The sequence below is a fragment of the Hirundo rustica genome, chromosome 21 (assembly GCF_015227805.2).
Source record: "Hirundo rustica isolate bHirRus1 chromosome 21, bHirRus1.pri.v3, whole genome shotgun sequence".
Taxonomy (NCBI): Eukaryota; Metazoa; Chordata; class Aves; order Passeriformes; family Hirundinidae; genus Hirundo; species Hirundo rustica.
Genome location: NC_053470.1, coordinates 5,937,509 through 5,958,563, shown reverse-complemented (window position 1 = coordinate 5,958,563; position 21,055 = coordinate 5,937,509). Strand labels below are relative to the sequence as shown.

At 39.4% G+C, this 21,055-nt stretch overlaps 1 long non-coding RNA gene across 1 annotated transcript; it reads left to right on the top strand.

Annotated features, from left to right (window-relative positions):
• Window positions 1-964: 964 nt before the first annotated feature.
• Window positions 965-19,580, top strand: LOC120762174 (uncharacterized). Its single transcript, XR_005703852.2, has 5 exons — window positions 965-1,010; window positions 9,619-9,858; window positions 11,687-11,923; window positions 13,542-14,563; window positions 19,467-19,580. It is a non-coding gene; the product is annotated as an uncharacterized LOC120762174 (long non-coding RNA).
• Window positions 19,581-21,055: the final 1,475 nt, after the last annotated feature.

Sequence of the window (21,055 nt, the reverse complement as noted above, 5' to 3'; positions counted from 1 at the left end):
CAAAATATCTTCACAGCGCAGTGTGTTTGTCAATAAAATACGAGAAATGCCAGTGAGATCTGGACATTTCCCTTTACTTTCCACACTGAGATAAGCGGCCCGTGTTCTTCTCCTTAAAAAGTAACACCAGCTGTGTACCTGTAGCTCTTTGTAAGACTCAACTTTGATGGATTAGACCATGTACCACACTGGGATTTCCCTCAACCTTTATTATTGTCTCATTTTGGTTGGTTTTTTCTCACACTCAAAGAATTAACATATCCAGTCACAGTGGCTGAGGCCAAAGAACCAGTCGCAGCAAACACGTTTAAATGAAGAGCAGTTTTGGATGTTTACCCGAGTGTGAAGTTGGATTTGAATTGGCCAATTGATCAAGCCACTCTGTGAAGTTGTGCAGTCCTTTGGAAGGTATTTTTTTAGGCCAGGGTTTTCATACAATTTATGGTTCTCCCCACGGTACAGAAAACTGCTGATGTGATTTATCTACTGTAGCTGTCAACGTGTCTAATCCAGGCGGATTGCTTAGGCTCCCTTTCAGCCAGTAAAAAACTGGAGGAAGTGATCAATCCCTTTTTAAGGCATGTGAATTGTATTGCCTTTAGAAATTGCAGTTTAGAAATTGCCGTTTGAAAATTGCCATTTCCTTCTTGGGCTGTTGAAAGGAAGTGGGTGACCCTCCTTGGGCAGAGGTAGGTACAGTGGGTGCTCTGCCATGGGCTGTGGGGCTGTGCCAAAGTTTGTCTCTAATACTGAATGCTGTCTTGAATGTTTATCCTTTGCTTTACACTTAGTGTGACTCCAGTGTTTTGACAAATTCCAGGCTAATAAACCCTGTATCAGTGCGTGCTTTAGGGAAACAAAGTTAAATATTTTCAGATTATTTGCTCATGGGGCTTCATGCTCTTTCAATTCAATTCACAGCTCAGGACAAACCTGCTGAAGATTAACAAGCAGAGGAGCTATCCTTATATTCCAGTGATCCTCAAAAGCTGAAAGAAAGACTTTTCATAGTAAGTATACTGTTATTATTGGACTTGAGATTGTGAAATACCATTCTGTTTTACAGAGTTCTAGTGTACAGTATATTTTGCCGAATTGAAATTTGCATAAAGATAGAATGGAAGAATTCTATTTTGAAGTAGTGCTAAAATACGAATTTTGTTTTCTGCTTGCCTTGAGTGCCTGTAAAATACCATACACTAAAAGTGTCAAGTCTGCTGAAAGATAGCTCTAAAGCACTTCTACTTTTAATCTTCTGAATAAGCATGAACTCAGAAAAAGTGTAAACCACAACACTTTATTAAATAGCTTCTATTTATTATTATTTATTTGACAATAAAAACATGAACTACTTACCAAAATAACTTGCAAACTTAGTATTAATGTAGAACATTTGCAGTATCCCATAACTCTCTAGGTTAAAATTGTGCGAAGTTGAAATATGAAATTAAAAATATGCACTATGTATCACTTCCATGCCTTGTCTAGCTTTCAGAAATTATGCATTCTCTTCAGGAATTTGTATGTATATTTAGCCTCCTAAGGTGTAGAAGTCACCACTCACAAATGGGAAAAAAACCAAAACAAAACAGAACTTTACCATGGTGTAGATGTCCCCACGCTTCTGGATTCCACCAAAAATTCCCAGACAAGGTGGTCAGTGTGTTTGCTGTACTTGGTATTTCAGTTTATGCTGAGAGCCTGACTTAAGAATAAAGCGTTATCCCACAATCCCACAAGGCAGGGAGGGATCACATATGATAGAGATGTCAGGGTAAATGCTGTGAGAACGTGCCTGTAGCACTCCTGCTCTGTGCTTTGATCCCTTCCACACTCATTATCTAAAGACCCCTGAGCTGGCTGTGTGTGAGTGCATCCTCCAGGCTCCTCTCCCCTGTGCTGTGCAGAGAGCACCCACTGACCCACAGGGTACCTCTTTGTCTTTTTGGGACATCACAGGAAATAGGAAATTAAAAATACCATATCATAGGAAACCAAAGTCTTCCCCACAGCTTGACTTTCTTACTTTTCTCTCCTTTGCATCCTTCAGAGAACGGAATATCAATTCCAGTTTCTGATGTATAAAATATCGTCATATTCAGTGAGGATAAAGACCTTCCTGCCATCATTTCAGTGTGGCTGGAGGCACCCACATCATCATTTGTATTTAACTTAATTTAGTACTTTAGACAGGCTTGAGAGCTTATCTAGGAGAATTAATCAGCTGGTGAGGCTTAGAGAGGCAGCTGAGTCATTTTGATGTGTCTCTACAGCAGCAGGACTGTTGCAACTTCATTTTCTGTGCAAAGGACACAATTCTGAGGCTGATTTACCTCTGGGCATGGGTTTGGGACTACTGTTGTGGGTTTGTTAAGAACGCATAGACCCTAGCTGGGGAACCTGCTCCGAGTTCTCACAAAGCTTACCCTTGCTTGTCAGCCATCAGCGGACAGATGTGGGGATTAATCACTTTGTCTCATTAGGTGGGATTAACCACTTTGTCTAACTAGGCTCCTCAATTAGCCGCTAAGCTTTGCAGTTGTACCTCTCTTCTCATGCTAAAGCCCGTGTTGTGGCAGGTTTGTTAATGGCATTGGAGTCACCCAGAGGAAACTCTGTCAGCACAACAGACCCATTTGCAGAGGTTGCCCTGAGTTAGGTCAGTGTCCTGCAGCTCTTTGTGGACAACTCTGGTGCTGCACACAACATGAATTTTTCAAGCCTCTCACTCGCTCTGTCGCTGTCTCTCTAGCTCGTTAGTGTGAGAGCAATTCAAAGCTGGAGGCCAATTTTCAATGTTCCAAATTGTCCTTAGGGGAGCCTGGGGAGTTGATTTCCCTTGGCTGAAGCTGACCTTTATGAACCTACTGTCAGTGCATAGAATTTGGTGAAACATGGCATCAATTTAAACTGCACTTCCTTCTACAGGAGCAGCTGACTTAATGTCCATGCATGAGGCTGTACTTACAAGGAATTTATTTCGGCTTAAGAGACTCGGTCTTTCCAAGAATTCAGATGTCCTTCACTTCAAGTAGCAGATAGTTTATTATCTTCTAGTAATTTATTACCTTCTAGAAAGTTTTTTGCCGCATTGTTCATGGCAGGAAAATCTCTCTCTTGTGTTTTCTGTCCTTTTTTCAGTAGGATTTTTTCAAATAAGGACCATTCCCTTTTATCCCTGAGCAGGAAAAGGAACATTTTTAAAGCTGTTGCCATGTATCATTGAGGAGTTGCAGTGGAGTCAGTTAGGACATACATATCCTTAGGCTTGGAGGATATGGATCCTACCTCTTTGTGATAATTCAGTGTCTGAAGAACTAAAGTCACCTTGTGACTCAGTTTCATGAAGAAGACATCCTGAAGAACTCAATATTGAGCCTTTCTCTCAGTAGATTCCTTACAATCTCTGCTAAGCTGGGCTCTCATGAAATTATTCAGGTTACTTACATGGCTGTCATCCTATCCCCCAAACGAAACCATTTTTTGAACGCTGTTGGAGAGCAGTTAAAAACTACACACGATGGTGGAGTTTGTGGGCAGTGACCTCTGCTGATGGCAGCACAATGCCAAGGTGAGGGTAGAAACCTTCCTGCCCTTGGCCTTTTGAAGGTAGGACAGCCCAGAGCTTCGATTTATAAACACTTAAATGTGACTGTCTGTGTAAAAGATATTTCTAAACATGTTTATTGTTCTTGTATATTGGTTCTACCATGTCCTCCTGTTTTATTCATGCTGGTATCTGTAAAGCTGCTTACAAAACATTGGATTGTTCCATTTTGAACTTATTTTTCAATTTTTTGTTTTGTTTTAGAAGGAGGTGTTATAAAAGTGTGTTTTGGTGATTGTTGAGGAGGGAAAGAGCTGAATTTAAGAAAAGCATTATTCCTTAACTGAGACTGTGTGCTTGGCAAAAGAGCAGGTGTCTAGGGCAAACATCAGAGGATCAATACAGATGCACTGACCTCAGCTGGCTGCTGTGAACTATTGGTTTTTGATGCCTTTTTCTCCTGTTCTGAGTGGACCCTGGCTAATTACACATGATTTCATCAACATCAAGCAGGATGCAGAGACAAAAACATCCCAGAAGTAAAAGCTGTGCTGCCCAGCTTCAAAAGGTGGGCAAAGAGAATCTCTTTTGGCTGTAAAATGAGTTCCAGTGCTCATATCCTTATGCTGGGGTTTTTTAGTTTCACACCAACTTTAGGGTAACTCATGCCCAAACTCAGGGTAGGGAAATTAAGCTCCCCCAAAAGTTTTCCCTTAATATGTAGGGATTGTTGAAGAAAACTTCAGGGTAATGTGCTGCATATTAACGTATATTTTAACAACCTGAAATACTTGAAGGAATTAAATCAGGCTTGAATAAAACAAACCCCTGCTATTGAAAAGGAGTGGAGCCTAGCTGAAAAAAAGTGTCTTTAAATGATTGGATTCTCCTACCTGTTCTACTTTAAAATTATGGCTAGTTTTCTGTTCTCCTGTTCTTTTTATTTACTATAATATGGATTTATTTAGTCTCTCCTACTGCTAGAAAGAATCCATTTTAGCCTTCTGCATTTGTTGCAGTGGAATTGAATATGATGCATGAAACAGGTAAGAAATAAGTATTGATTTAGCGTTGTGTTTGTGGGCTGCTTGGCATTCTCTGGAAGCGTATTACATTACTCAGAGTTAATAATCAATTAGTAATAAGATTTCCATAATCCAGTAATAGCTGCAATAAAGGACAATTTACAGAGCTGGATATTGTTGGCTATAATGGAACATGCAGCATTGCTTTTGCCCACCATTGAATATTCCCTGGAATTTATCTTGTTGATAGAGTAATGAAAATAGTATTGACTATATTTAGTAAATATTACTGCATAAAAAAATCAGTAACTGTTCTGCCTTAAAATAAACTAGAAATAAATTGAATGCAATTAGTTTTCTTCTTTCCTCTTATTATTAGAAGCTTCAGTAAAATATAATTGTGGGTAGGCTGAAAAACAGACTTTGGGGAGCTGTTCTGAAAATGGAACAACTTATGTTTGCATGAGCAGAGCAGAAAATTCTGCACTCTGATGTGGTGGACTTTTATGAATGCCAAAACATGGACGGCAAAGGAAAATAAAGTTCTACTCATTTTCAAGACTTTGCTAGTAAATTCCTGTCTCAGTCAAGATGATTTAGACATTCATCTCTCAGGAAAACATCCAAACCCACAGGCTTTCTCTTCCCCTTTCCTTTTGAAATGTTCAGAATATGGACGAGGATTCAATATCTGTCGAATATAAAAGTAGGTCTTTTAAAGCAATTGCCACATTTCACAAAATCCAGCAGTTACAACCCAGGTGCAATGAGATTGTAATTATTTTCTTTCTTCTCTAAGATTGATTTATTTTTATTTGCAAGGAACCGGTCTATTTTTCTACAAGTTAAATATCACTGTATCGCTCGTTAAGCATTTATATATTCATATTTATAACTTCTGTTCAGATGAGGATCTGACTCCTCGGTTTCCTCCAGTTTTACCCCCAGCCATGTTTCCACAGGTTCCATACTGAGATGCAGCTTTTCACTAACTCAAAATTATAATAATTTTTATTTTTTAACTTTTTACATGCCGGTTAGAGAAACTCTGGACTTTGACATTGATGCTTGTGGTAAGCATCCATAAAACTCTATGCTGACAGTCTGAATTTTTAGTGAGAGATACTCTAAACTTCTCTGTTCTGTTAAATTGTAACCTCAGATGTTGTACCTAGAATTTTTTTCCCTGTTTTTCTACGTAAGAGATTTACTAGATCTGTGTCTTGATGTTCAGCCCCAGTGAGTTCTGTCATTATTCCTGCACTGAATGAGGTCTTGAAACTAAAGCGTTCTGACACTTAGTCCTGCTTTCTTGTGCAGCTCTTTCATGTCTTCACGTTTCAAACTGCTGCACTGCAGTGTGCTCAGTGCTTTTTTTCTCCCCACGAAAAGCTACGTTTTGTTGTTGGGGTAACAATTCAGTGTATGGTCATTTAAATGTGTGAAAGCTTTTGTAACTTTACACGGATTTTTTTAGGGGATGGAAGGAACACCAGTGAGACACGCTTGGTTTTCCTCATGTAGCACAGGGTCTTTGTTTAGCACATTTTGTAAATATTTTGGGCTTCAGCTCAGTTGGGAACAAACACATTCTGTGTAAAGGACTGTGTTTGCTTCTGCCCATTGCTTATTCCTGGGGAAATCTGAATAGATTGATAGCTAGGTAGAATTCTTGTGTTTGAGGAGATAATCAGGGAGGTCACCAACAGAAACATCTTCGGTTCCTCCAGGAATATATAAATTATAATCTATAATAGTTTATATAAACTATATATATGGTTTATATAATCTATAATAGTTTATATATATGAAAACTGTTATAGATTATAAAGTTACCGTCCCTCTGGTGTTCTTTCCTGGGCTGCATTAAACTGCTTTTCCCTCTTTTCTAATTTGGTACAAGGGGTGGCTGAGGCCTTCAGTTAACGTTTCAGAAAATTAATTTACAGACTTAACATCCTTTGAATATGCTTGAGATAAAGATCTAATTAATCTGAACACGGCAGGCAAGTGCAATGCTAAGGCAAGTGGTAAATCTGTGTTTAGGAGTGTTGGCTCCTTTGTCTGTTGTTGCGATGCATTTCTAATTCACATTTTAAAAAAATGTGAATTAGTGCTTTAGGCCATTTGTATGCAAATCCATTTCAATTATTTTCTGATGATTTACACTCAGAATTTGTGTGGGATATGCTGTAGATGAAATTCAGTAGAACTCTAATTTTTTCTTCATAAAATTAACCTCGTTATTTTCAAGAGTGCTAAATACTGTGACTGCTGTTCTTCTCCTACCAGACTGTGGATTTGATAGTAAATAGAAGCCACATAATGCATTTAAAAATACAAAGGATATGGTTTCTAAGGAAAGTTTACTATACTAAAATGGTAGATGCTTTGTCTATCCAAGCAACTACCCTCTAGGTTTCTGAAGACTTGTAAAGAATTCTCAAAAGACTGTTATTTCAATTTATAGAACTGAAATGTCAGGAATTAATTTCAATAACAGTCTTTACTCTAGCTGTGTTCTCTTAAATAAAACCTATTGGATATGACATTGGAAGCTTTCAGAGTGTTTTCTGTTCATCACACCACTGTAGCCCAGACTCAGCAAAGCATATTAATCTGTGAACAAAAATAAGCCTGTGTATTCGTCCTTTTCTAGATGCAAAACCACTTCAACATATGGACAAATTCTTCAGTAGTATTACAGCTTTTGTCAGTGGTTTAAAGCGCTGGCAAACTGAAACTTATTATAAAACATCTGACTTGCCAGCGCCTGAATGTAAATTCTATCTGTGCAAAGCCAGAACTTTGAGGATTTAGGAGTCTGTGCCCTTCTGAATTTCTTATCTGATTTTTTTTTTTATTTTATTTTTTAGTTTTATAAGGGGAGCATGCAAACATTTTCTGCCCACTGGGGTGCTTGTAATCCCATTTCTAATAATCAGGAAAAAATGTAAGCTGCCTATTTGGAAGGCACTGTTGATAGGCATTTCAACAGGACAATTCAAAACTTACACTGTGCTGGATTATCTGTGCTCGATTTCCCTGCCAAAGAAACATTTTGCATAGGACAAGTTTTTTCTGTGCTACTGTGCCATTGGATTTTTTTTAAAATAAATGTTTTTATGTCTGATGGCATGCACGGTGTAAGAAATGATTACTTTTTTCCACTTACAATGCTTTCAAGGCTGCATACAGTTATAATGCAATAGGAGGAGAATTATTTTAGTACAAATGATCTTTTCAACAGTCCACCATTTCCCTACATTTTTTAGTTTCTTGAATGGCTGATAAAAATGTGATAGGCTGCATGTTTGAGAGAGGCAGAATAAAAAGGACATACTTGATCCTTGTCAATACTTCTCCCTTTTACAAAAACTCTTCAGAGACACAAGATGTGTGATTATCTAAAATTGTCTTTTCTTTGTGGCTCTTTCAATAACATATTTCCATATTTATGAAAAACACATGCAATTCAGCACTGTGGTGGATGTGGCCTTATAGCTGAGTTCGATCATCAACATTTAGAACTATATCAACCATAAATACATATGTGTATTTAGAACGATATCATTTACAACTATCTTGTGTGTCAGTCAAACCATTTCCTGTTGTGATATAGAATTCAGAACATGGAAAAGCAAATTCCTGAGGGGAGGGGTCGGGGGGGAATAAATTGTATTATTCAGTTTGTGCGGGACATAATCATTCCAGCTGCTCATTTCACGAAATGGCAAAGCCTGGTTTGGAAGGAGCTTTTCTAAACAACTGCAAAAACAAGCCTAATCCGTGGCACCTAAAAAAAAAAAGCAAATTCTGCCTTCGAAGCTGGCCCAGTGAAAGCTTTGGCTGGGCTCCTGTGGTCCCTGGCAGGAGGAGGGAGGATGCTGGGCTGCGGCAGACGTCACTGGGCTGCTGCCTCCTGGCCTGGCTGAGGAGCTCTTGGCAGCTGCAATCCCAGCAGAGATGGGAACTTTCTGGAGCCTTACCAAGGAGGATTTGGCGTGGGGGACAGGGGAAGTACAGAACAGGTTCATGGGGAGATGGCTTTAGGAGAATGTCATTAATCTAAGGTGACAGAGAAGGAGAGAACGGTGTGGGGCAAGCTAAGGAAACATCCTGAATGGATGCTGATTTTTTTTTTTTTTTTGGCTGCATGAAGAGGAGGCAGGTTTTTTTTGCCAGAAAAGGCATAAATTTCTGGAAAGAACCTGGAAGGCCTGGAATGACTTTATCTGTCCACATACTGAGTAAATGATGTCTTGTTTTTCATCTCCTATACAGCTGTTCCCATATAACTTGGTAAGAATTCTTTGTCAACAGCTTGGAAATCTCCTTGTAAGGGGAGAGAACCCCACTGAACCCTGTGTTATGTCAGCATTTTGTTTATGTGGTCTTACCTTTAAGAAGCACAGCTTTTTAAAAGCCTTGCCATATATGTATGATAATATTGCAATGCTTTTTATAACTTAAAATACGTGATTTGAAAAGATGTTCTAACACACTTGTATGTAAATTGTTTTAATATATTCCAATAAGACCTAATACAAAATAAAAGTAAAAACCCCACGATTGTTGCTCTGAAAATTTAGTGTGTATATTTCTCCTTGACACCACACAACACAGGATTCTTAAGCCTGTAAGTGCTAATGTAGACATTTCTATTAAGATTCAATTTAGTTTAAAACAGTGTTGAGTAATTTCTGACTTCACAATTGGAAGAGTCACGCTTACCTGGTTTATATGGTAAAATACCTGGTTTACATGCAGCAGTACACTCAAGCAGCAAATCTGAACTATAAAGAAATTATTCTATGCCTAAGAAAAAGAATTCACAGAAGGGAGATCCTGCATTCCCTTTAATGGTTATTTATTCATTAACAAGTCAAAGTTTTTAAATTTCATTGAATAAGGATAAAGTGTTACCAAGGAAAATACGTTGTATTGTCTGGAATTGTAGCAACCAGTAAAATTATAGTAAAAAGTTCACTAACGTCAATGAAATGTCTCTTATGAGGCAGTTCTCACTCTTTTTGTCTTTTTCAGGTTTTCTGCAGTCATGTTCTTTCTTCCTTTTGGCTTTTATTTCCAAAGATGAAATGAAACCATCTCTTTTCCTCCTGATACTGAGGACAAAGGCTCTCTCTAAACACGACACAATGCAATTTTGATAGGAGAAAAAAAAGAGTGCTGTGCTCTACAGAGGAAAGTACCCATAGGGGACTACAATAAATGACAGTATGAACTTGATCAGAAACAAAGGAAAAAAGGGACTGTGATTCAGTGGTGAGTTTCCTCTTCTCTTTTTTTTTTAATAATTCAGGAACAAATCGCACTGTTGGCATCAGGAGCCAGCAGTTCCCTTCCTGGGTAAGTGTCTTGGATAAAAAATTACTCAATTCTCTGTTTCCAGCAAAGAATGGAGGCAGCAGAGGAGGCAGAGGACATGTACCCTACCTGGCATGTAACAGTTCTGATAAATGCAGCACACAAAGTTCAGTGCCTCTGCTTCCTTTGATGCCCAAAGAACTAAGAATTTGGGGTTTGGTTCAATTGCTGCCAGCAGCAGCTTTTGTGTGTTTTTGGTATCACTGAGAAGTTCCAAAACAGGACATGAAAGTCTGAGAGACTCAGAGCAATCAACCCCGAGGCCAGCAGCCTGCAGTGATGCAGCTTTTGTCACTTAGGTAGACTGAAAGACTAACATTAATTTAATCTAGACTAGGCTCTGCTTATGCCTTCTTGCTCCTATTTTGTCATATGTATTTCAATTCAGAATCTTGGAAAATTAGGCTGAATAATTGGCTCTTCATATCAATGAAATAGCTGGAGAGAGCAGAGGGCAGTGCAAGATTAGGGAGATAACAGAACTAAGTAAATATAGTTTTCATGCTGGAAAACTTAAATTAGTTCTTCTTAAGTATGACCAGGCATGAAAATACCTTTCCCAAGGATATTACCTGATTGGCATCTTAATAATAAAGTCCTGACCTCAAATAGATTTCATAATATGAAATCTTTAATATGTTTTTAGAGGTGATGATTAGTTTCTAACTTCACTCTGCTTTGTCTAGAACAGGACGTAGACACCTTAAACTTGAAGGGCGTGAGGGACAGCTTGATCTGATGAGGAAGCGTGATCCTGGAGCTAAAGAGTTTAGTACACTCTGCTTCTAGGGAATAATCTTGTTTTCCTTTTGCTGAGATCCTCTGCGGATCGAGTGGGCTCATCCTGTTCTTGAGGATCTTGTTCCCTTTTGCTTTTCCTGGGCACTCCTGGCTTGCTGGCATCAGGAGTGCCCTTCAGCAGGGGAGCACCCCTTGCTGCTGGAGGAGAGGGGCAGGGGTGGTCCCAGCTGCCCTCAGCACGTGTTTGTAAGTGGAAGTGACTGAGAATCAGCAAAGCTCGAGATCGTTTTGCTGCTTTGCGTGTGCTGCTGAAGCAGGGATGAATTTCATGACATATCAAATGCTTGGTCTCTATTAAAGTTAAGGTCTGTTTGCTCAATCATTCAAAAAAAGAAAATACTGCAACTCATTATAAGTTAAGAAAACTTTTTATTTGATGTCAATGTACATCTATATCTTAAATCTTTGCCGTGATATTCATTCTCTCTACTTGTCTGAGCAGATGTTTTTCAGGACTGACTGAAGGAAATAGAATTAAATAATAAAACAAATTTTACGGTCTTCTATGCATTGCTCTCTGCTGGCTGTATTTCAGGGTCTGACAGATGACAGTCCTGAAATCTATGTATGCTTATCTAATCTCTTTCAGAAAGTTTGAAAAGAGCGCAGCTGGCAGTAGCTGTGCTAAACAGCTTTTTGAATTCCTAAAGCCTTTTATTGAAAACATTCCAAGTGGGTTTTTAAAATATATAATATTTATATATAATACATAATTTTATATATATAAATAAATATATATTTTAATATATATAATACATATATATACATATATATATAAAAAAATATATATTTTTATATATGTAATTATTTCTGTTGGGAAAAAACCTCTAAGATCGTTGAGTCCAACCATTGATGTAAAACTGCCAAGCCTACCACTAAAGCAGGTCCTCAAGAGCTCTGTGTGGATGTCTTCTAATCCCTCCAGTGCTGGTGACTGAGACACTTCCCTGGCCATCCTGTCCCAGTGTTTGACAACCCCGTCTGTGAAAGAATTTTTCCTGATATCCAATCCAGATTTTCCCTGGCTCAATCGGAATCCACGTCCTCTTGCTTATTACTTGTGAAAAGAGAATTTAACCCACCTGGCTACAACCTCAGCTTCCAGGCAGGTGTGGAGAGTGATCATCTTTTGCTCCAGGATAAACTCCCCCAGCTCCCTCAGGTTTGTGAGAATTTTTAAAGTTGTCTCAATGTTATGACATGTCACAAGGAATCCGGCTTAACATACACAAAAATCTAGGAAGAAAATGACAAAACAATTATTTTTTTCTTGAGGGTAAAGCAGTATTAACAATAAGCTACTTAGTCTGTGGAGGGGAGCAAAAAATAACGTCAGGATTATTGCTGAACATTATTCGTGTTTATGAGCCGTGATGTGCAAAAAGATTGCTGTACAGAATTTTACACAGCCTACATTTTAAACAGGTTATGAAGCACAGAAACATGCCTAGTCTAAATATATTCTTCTTACAGGAAAATTCCTCATGTTTTTTTTTTTTTTTTCTGGTCTAACATTTCACCAGAGCAGAACATTGTGCAATTAAAATACATTAAATTTGACTTCCCAAGCACTTAGTTTTGCAGTGGTGAAGAGCAGAGGAAAAGTTGGTACATGCTTAAAAATAAGAATATGAAAAATAATGTGAAGGATAATAAGAAGGATGGAGTGAGGAAGGAAGGGGAGGCACAGGAAGTTGTGAGAAAAACTCACATTGCACGACAATTTTCTCTTTTCCAGCTGTTGTAAACCTACAATGTTAAAAACCTTTGGCTGCACCGAGGGCCTGACAATTGTCTTTATCACAAAACGAAGAGGTTAATTGGATGGTATCGTGCCTGAGCTGCACCACTTAAATTTGGATTCTTTCCTTTGTGGGTAGCTCCAGAAAAAAAAAAAAAAAAAGGATCAACCCCAGGAACCAGTTTGGGTAATGGACTGAAAATTGAGGGTACAGAGACTCAGAGCTGAGAGCTGGGACTGCTGCAGGGTGTGGGGAGCACTCAGGGAGGGAGGAGAGCCCTTTTATATATTCTGTGAATTCGGTGGGATTCATGGTTTATGGGAGCCTTGCTCATGTCCATCAAATGTCTTGACCCTTCTGAGGCATTCAGTTCCTCCGCTTTCAGAGGTGAAATCCAAAATTAAAAGCAAACTTTCGAGCCTCAGCCTTACTCTGCAGACTTGAGGGTTATTTTTAGCTATATGCTGCCAGAAAATAGGGCTGACACAACAAGCATGGAATTGGGCTGTTTTGGGCACCTCAGCATGAGGTTGCACTTTAGAAGCAATACTTCCTGCAAATTTGCTGGGGAGGCTTCTGTATAAGGTACAGCGAGTTTATTCTCCCTTCCTTGCTAAGACAACACTGATAATACCAAAATTTGCTGGCTTTGAATTCAAAGAAGCATTTTTAAAAATGAAATCATGTCAATAAATGAAATATCCAGGTTTTTGGGTTTTTTTGTTTTCGTGTAGAATCCTGTTCAGTTTCATGCTCCTCCACCTGAGTGTATTTTTTGTGCAGGGATGATTCATTTTTGCAAGTGAATGTATGTATGTCTGTGCGTCTTTGAATCAATTTGGTCATGAAAATCAGCTTGAAGCACCAAGAAGCAGCTATGAAATATTTTCTCTGATTTTTTGAGAAGGTGACAGTGTTTTGGGTGAAGGGTAGTGAGATTAAGAGTAATTGATATAAGTGCACGGTTTGCCTTTATTTAATTTAATGGTAGATGAGGTTGTGATGAGGTGACTGACACTTCTCTTATCTGTTGGGCAGGAAAATGCAAGACTGCAATCTTAATAAGAAGAGTTAAATGGAAAAGGCTTCCTTTAACACCATGCAAAAATGACTACACAGAAACAAAATAGGCCTCTGTAAGGTGTTTAATGTGAGCAAGTCTTTAGGATGAAAAGGAAGAGGACAAGAAACACTTCTTCTTTGTTAAAATATTTATAGAAATCTACAGCAAACTTCCAGGGGTTTTTGAAGTTCAAGAATATGTCTTATCTGCCTCTTTAGACCAAGGGATCAAAACTTAACTTTTATATTAGTCCCTAAGAAAAGAAATCTTTTCAGTGTGGGCCTGAAGAAAAATCATTTCATGTCATCTCCCTGACACACAACCACATCTGAAGATCACCTGCCTAAAGCCCACGGAACTGAATCTCCTGAGGCTCAGGGGAGGGGAGATGCTGCTTCAGCAGAGGGCCAGCTCTGGTGCCACAGGTGTAGCTGCTCCAGCAGCTGAGAGGTCTCACTGTCACTAAAGTGCTGTAAAACAGCCTCTGGAGTGCTGAAGTGATGGATGCACTGCTGTAAGGATTGGCTGTTCCACGTGTCTGCTGTCCCTACACAGACCTCTGAAGTGCTGGTGGGCTGGGATCCAGGGATCTAAATTGTCCCTGGACAGCTGTGTTCCTTGGAGAAGCTGGGCTCAAATGTCTGAGTTGACACAACCTCCATCGGGAAGCAGAAAGTCCTGTTGGTGGTTTTCCACTGCCACCTCAACTTTATCATTTTTTCCATCTCAAAGAATTTTCAGCCAAACTTGGCGAGAGTTTCAAATCCATCCTACAAATTACGTGGGTCTAGGTGGTCTGGGAGAGTAGGAGAGTTTGTGACTCCTGGGTTCACGCTAAATTCAAGAACGCCAAGAGAAAGATCAACCAGTTCAAGAAAGCCTCAGTTCAGTCTTGGCTTGTGTAAAACCCAGCAGAATCTGTGAAACAGGAGCCTGTGAGAAACCAGCTTCCCCTAATTCTACAGCTTGTGCAACTGTTTGCTTTAATTATGCCACTGTAAGTACACACTGAAGTAATTTCTTGCTTGTGCTGGGTCTAGTTAATATCGAATGATACCTTTCAAAATAAATTAGCAGTTTAGCACTGTGTTTAGGGATAGCTCTGAATTAGGACACTAAAGATTAATGGTAAAAGTTGTCTGAAGAAGAGTTCAGGGATTTTTTTTTTCCCCTCACATTATCGCTATCGCTTTCCACTTTTCTATAATGTGTGCACACTCTGTCTCAAATTGCCATGTACCGCTGGATAAATAATTTTTTTAAGCAGCTGTTAAATTATCTAGCTGGGGAAAAAAAAATCCTATTTATTTACAGAAAAAAACCACCAACCCTGCAAGTTTAACTCCAATAGATTTAGTAAACTACAGGAATTAAGTATTGACAATTTTACTGACAATTAACTAAATATATACTACCCTGTAGGGGATAAATATGCTTTCTTGTTGTGAAGCCCGAATCTCTTTCTCTGTAAATGCCCAGTTTGTTAAATTTGTTATGAATTTGTTTTGCTGTAAATGATTAGGTCTTTCAATGACAGAGAGCAAGCAGATTCTCTAATTTGCTCTGCCTAGAGCGTAATCTGCTGATGAGTTTAAGAGTCACAATGCATTAAAAAGCCTGAGGATTGACTGCCCAGAAATAAATAACCTTGCTAGCACTGGTCTGTTGAGCTGGATGGGTGACATTATTTATTGCTGCTCCTATGGTGACACGACTGTGCAGGAATGTTAAAAAGCTGTGTTCTTGCAAATATCCCAACCTTGTGCAAAGTGAATCAACCACAGGACAGCATCTGTTAAAACAAGACAAGGCAAAACTTTTAATCGGTCACTTTTGGAGAAAATACCCAAGTTTGTGCTGCAGCCAGCTATATGATGAAGTTAACATAATGCAAGAAGCTTAATGCCTTCTGATCTTAAAATTAAGAAATTAATAAAGGTAGAAGGAGGTAAATGTGGTCAATTTAGGCATTAGTGGAAAATTTACTTGAGGAACTCAAAAGTTCCCCTCAAACAATGTTGCTTGTCAGGTAAATTTCCTTGAAATACAGTAAGTTCAAGTTCAAATCAAGTTAAAATTACATTCTTGTGTGTAAGTAATGTGGCAGAGATAGGAAACTGTATTGCTTTAGAAGGTTGCACAGTCATTTCTTTTGACATCTTGCTTTTTTTTTTCCTTTCTGTAGAATCTGTAGGAGCTACTCTTTAAGTAAAATCCCTCAGAATCATTTTGTGCTTTTAAGACACAAATTGCTGGTGTCTTCTATATCTATTTTGTAAAAACTGTGGCTGGTAACATTGCCACTGAGTTTATTCATATCTTTGGGCTAACTGTTAATTCTGGTAGTCGTTACTGTCTCAAAGCCATTTGACTTGGGGGAGGGAAAGGAGATGACAACTCCCATTTGTCCTCCAGGGTTTCAAAACCAGACAATAGATACGAATACATGTAAGACAGCTATTTTTATTCTCATGTGTCTATTACAGTCATGCATGTAGAAGAGACATCCACCAACTTCATAGCTAAATACGTAGCCCAGAGCTGAAATGTCACCTTGCTTGATCAGAGCCATGTGAGATGGCAGGGCTTTATTCTGCCATAAACCAGTGGAGCACGCAGTTCTCTTGGTGGTGGCTGTTGTCAAAACATCTGATGTGTCTCAGAGTGCTTTCTGTTTGTTTTTCTTATCAGCAAGGATTACTTTCTGTCCTTGTGATGTTTCCTTCTCTCCACGCAGTGGTGAATGTATACCTACCTGGATCTGAGCCCGTGGCTCATTTGATTTGCCTTCAAAAGTGCTTAGAAGGGAGGCAAAAATAGGAGCATGTTCTTGAGCAAAACCAGCTTTCGTATTGTGAGCTCAACCACCTGGCTCAAACTGCAAACTGTCACCCATTAGGAAAGGAGCTAGATGAAAAGCGTTCTTACACACTGCACCTGAAATTTGTCGCTCTTCCTGCCCCATAGTAAGGTCATGACCTCCAGTTTTCCAAAGAGAAAAAGGAATTGTTACGTAGGGAAGAGGGAAAGGAAAAGGGCTCCCTCTTCCACTCCTTACTTTGCACATCTTCTGTAAGTCAGCAAACCCTTGGCAGGTAACAGAAGCTGGTAACTTTTAATAGCAGAGTCTTGGCATTTTTCCACAGCTGAGTGTCCTGGTTCATTCTGGCTGACAAAGCCAAATGCCTCCTTTTATATAAATGAAGCAAAAATTTCTGCCTTGACGCTCAGAAATTCCTGATGGCTCAGAGTTAAGAGGTTTAGCTGAAGTAGTTTAACATCAACGAGTTAATCTACATTAAAAGAGTCCAACAGCAGCATTAGGGATCACTTTCTGATATATCCACAGAGAAACTTTGTCCTTTTTGTCTCTGTCCGTGGCAGGAGGGGTTGGAATCCTGGTCTGCAAGGTCACTTCTGAGCCAGACCATTCTATGAAAATGCTTTTGGTCCCAAAACGGAGCATAGGACTTTGTCATGTTAGTTGTAATTTTCTTTTTGCAAGATATCCTCCATTGCAATAAAAATCTAAATGAGAAATTTAAATGGTGGTTTTTAGAGGGGGAAAACCCCATGTAATCGTGCAATTTGTCTACCTTTCCTCCTAGATACCATGTGGCAACAATAATATTGTTTTTCAAGTTGAGTTACTGAGCAGCAAAGCTTGAAGGGAAATGTATGTAATTTACTTAAAAAATAGGAATTCTTCTCTGGGAAGCCTGAAGTTTCAGTTTCAGTCTGTTGCAAGCTCTGCATTTTGATATCTTGAGGCTGAAATGGAAGGGGTGAAGTTATGCTTGTGGGTGGGTGACTTGGAGCTCGTCTCTCTCAGACTGACAGACCTGATCCTATTTTTCGTAACCGATATTTGCTGGATCCTGCCCCTGCAGTGCCTCTGTGACTGATGAAAACATTCTGATTTCTCTGTAAATATTGCCTTGCCTACCAAAGGATAAGAATCCATCAGTATGAAGCATTGAAAATGACATCTGCTAGAAGGTATCCTCTAGTCAACCAGCAAATCTATCAATATTAAACACTAGAACCCATGAGACATACATTTTTTTAAACTGTAAACCAAATTCCTGAGGTTGAAGGAACTGACAAATGCGGAGATGTTTCTGATCATCTTTTTTATTTTCCTTATTTTAGGATTTGTGGCAGGCATTTTTCAATGTAAAATGCCAATTTGTACACACCCCCACACCCCAAAAAAGAAGTCTGTAAAACGTTTGGCATGAAAAACTAAGTGAAAAATCTGGCCCAAATTTCTCCCAAACTTGTCACAAAAATAACTGTGTGGATTATTAAGTAGCATTCAGCTTATGTATGGCAGGACTAGGAGGAACCATGCAGTCTCCAAATCCATCTGGGTTTCTCAGTCAGTGGTGTGTAATGTAACAGAAGGCACCCACAAATCTAATGGAAAAACAAAGCAGAAGGAGAGAAAATACTATATTCTTGTAAAATCACAGACAATTAAAAATATTACACTTTAAGGAATTTGTACAAAGATGTTTGTGGATACAGGGGATCTATGGGTGACTTCTTAATCTCCCACAAATTTTTTGTTAACCCCTAATCGTTACTATCCATTAATGTGCACTCTGGTAAATGCTTAAGCGGCACCTCTGTGGGACTTTTTTCCACTTGCACTGTGGGTCTCAGGCCCAGTGACACTCTAGAAGAGTTCATAGTGGCTGACCAGACCCCCAAAATAAACCTGAGCTCCTAATGCTGCTCACATTGTCATTTGTGTCACCACATTGGCTCCCTGCCAGGGATGGTTTGTTGGCCCAAGCTCTGGTGCCACTGATGCCTTGGGAGGGCTGAGCTGGAACAGAGACTGGGCAGAGCCAGAGAATAAGGTAGATATTTACTGAAAGGCCTTAAAGGGTGCACCTTGGGCAGGGCAAGAGCCAAGGTGGACCCAGAATGGGCACAAAATGGACAAAGGGTCACGAGGTCTCACACTTTGATCAGTTTTGGTCCATTTGCCCATTGGGGTTTAATTGTCCCATTCCAGCTCCAGGCTGTGAGGTCCCATCCTTCTTGTTCCTCCCTCCAGCCACCCTTGTTTGTGCTTTTGGGGCTGAAAGTTGTCCTTGGTGTGCAGCAGGAAAAGGATTTGTTTTGTGTCGCTGCTGTGTGCAGAGAGCTGAGTGACCCTGAGTGTGAGCTCAGAGCTGCACCTGGGCAGCACAGAACCTGAAAAACATCCCTGCATCATTGGAAAATTAGGAAACAGACTTTATTACTGGAAGCTCTTTAATCATGAGGGAGAGCTGGTGATTCCCGTGCTCAGCTGTGGTAGCCAGGCTGGCCAGTGGATCCCATGTCCTGCACAGCTGCTGCTGCCAGGCACAGATCGTGCTTCCATCATCCCACTGCTTTCCTCTGCTTTGAAGTGAAAAAAAAAAAACTTCACTCTGGCTCGGGGCATTTTCTGCTCTGGCTCCTCCAGTTCCTCATCTGCCTCTGCTTCTCCTTGTGCAAGAGTTTTCGATTTTGATGTGTAATTTTGCAGAAGCGTGGCTCTCCCCACGCTGTTTGTTTGATGTGGTGCTGCCAGACTCAGCTGTGGAGCTGCTAGGATTTGTCTCAGTGCCTGACCTGCTGGAACAACAACAGCATCTCAAAACACAAGGTGTATCTCCTTCATTTTCCTCACAGTTTCTAATGCATACCTAAGTTTTACAGATTATCCCTGTGGATCTCCCTCATCACACCTCTAATTCAGGTCCCAATTTGGTTGAAGTGTCAGTTGTTTAACTAAATTTTGTAAGGTTTTGCCCATCCTTCAAAGGTGGATTCAAGAAAGTCAGATAGATTCTGTGAGCTCTAGGCTCTGTGTGTCTGATGTGATCCCCACCACTCACCTGTGTCCATCTGGTCCACAGAACCTGCAGCTTCACTGAGGATTTGGGATAATCTGTCTCATTTGGCATAGTCCTTCCTGATCCTGTGAAGCCGTGGAAAAGCAGCTGTTCGTGTATTACCCAGCCCCTGTGAGTGACAGAATTTACACACATTGAAGGTAGGCTGCAAAAGGTCATAGATGAGAAGGCCCCAGAATTAAAAAATATAATTGAGTTTTCATCTGTACACATCCAGAACGAGTCCCACTGCATCCTTCCACGTTGTAAATGATTAGAACCCATGCTATAATGCACATTGTGGGGGGTTTTTTAGGCTCAAAAACACTTACTTAAGAATGTGAAGTTTATTAGTAAATTACCACTTTTTTAGGATCTCTGAGGAATTACCTTGCCTTCTGCTCATGCTCAATCTTTTTATGAGAGACTAACATTAGAACTTACGAGCAAGTAATTTGTAACTTTTCAAATTGTTTTGAATACTTTGTCTGAGCCTGTTTTCCGTGAGGATGCCCGTGTAATTTTCCACATCCACTCTTACCCATATTTGTTTTCGATGCTTTTACAAAATTAGCAGGCAGTGATACGTGTGTGTTCTTATTTTTGTCTCAAAGAGAAGTTTAGTGTGAATGTCTGAAATAGAGCAGGTCCTCTCAACTTTCAGTGGTACACTTTCCTACCTACCTACTTAAGAGACACACTTTTTAAAATCTGACTCTTTTCTGGGTAGGAACACTCCAGGCTTAATGCAGCTCTCCCACGTACATCAACCGAATGGAGGTGGCAAGTGGATTAATTAAAAATAAATCTTGTTCTATATTTTATTTTTAATCCTGTATTTTATCTTCGGTTCGTATCCATTGTAACGTTCTCATCTTTTTGTCAGTCCCAGTGAGAGGGATTATTAGAGATGTTATCTTGTTAAGCAGAATATATATATATATATATAAAAAAATAAAAAAATTTATGGGGTTGTAAAACAATGTAAATACCATTCTTCTATGGCTGCTTTAACAAACTGAAATGCTTGATTCAGAATAAAACAGTCATACAGTGAAAAAAAAAAAAATAATCCACATCCTACAGCACTTTGAATGCTAGTTCCATGATATTAATTTAAAAAATTTAGCTCTATTGAAATGTTCAGCCCATGTTGATTTACGATTTGCTGCCATCCCTGCACTCCAGCCTGTCAACACAAGGCAGCTGCAGTTTAACCTCGGTACCATTCCTACTCTGTTCCTCTGAGTGGTGTCAGCGGTGTCTTTCGCAGCCTTCCTTTGACACTCTTCTATAATCCTGTCCTCATGGCTGCTGCCAAGGGATTGCAAGTTTTGTTCTGTATTTTGCATTATTCTTCATTTCCAAATTGATAAATTGTATCTAAATGCTATAAGTCATGAACGTTTTATTTCAGTTTTTCTGTCTCTCTCCCTCTTTCCTAGACACTTTTCTTAACCTACTCTCTAATGGAAGGTTTTTTGGGGTATAATTTGCAGCATCTCTTCCTCATTCTGCTCAATATTTTGGACATGTAAAAGAGAATAAAAAAAGCCTGTGTTGTCAGTGTTCCTTTCTCTGCGGCGTTGTCCCTGTTATTTTTGTACTGAACT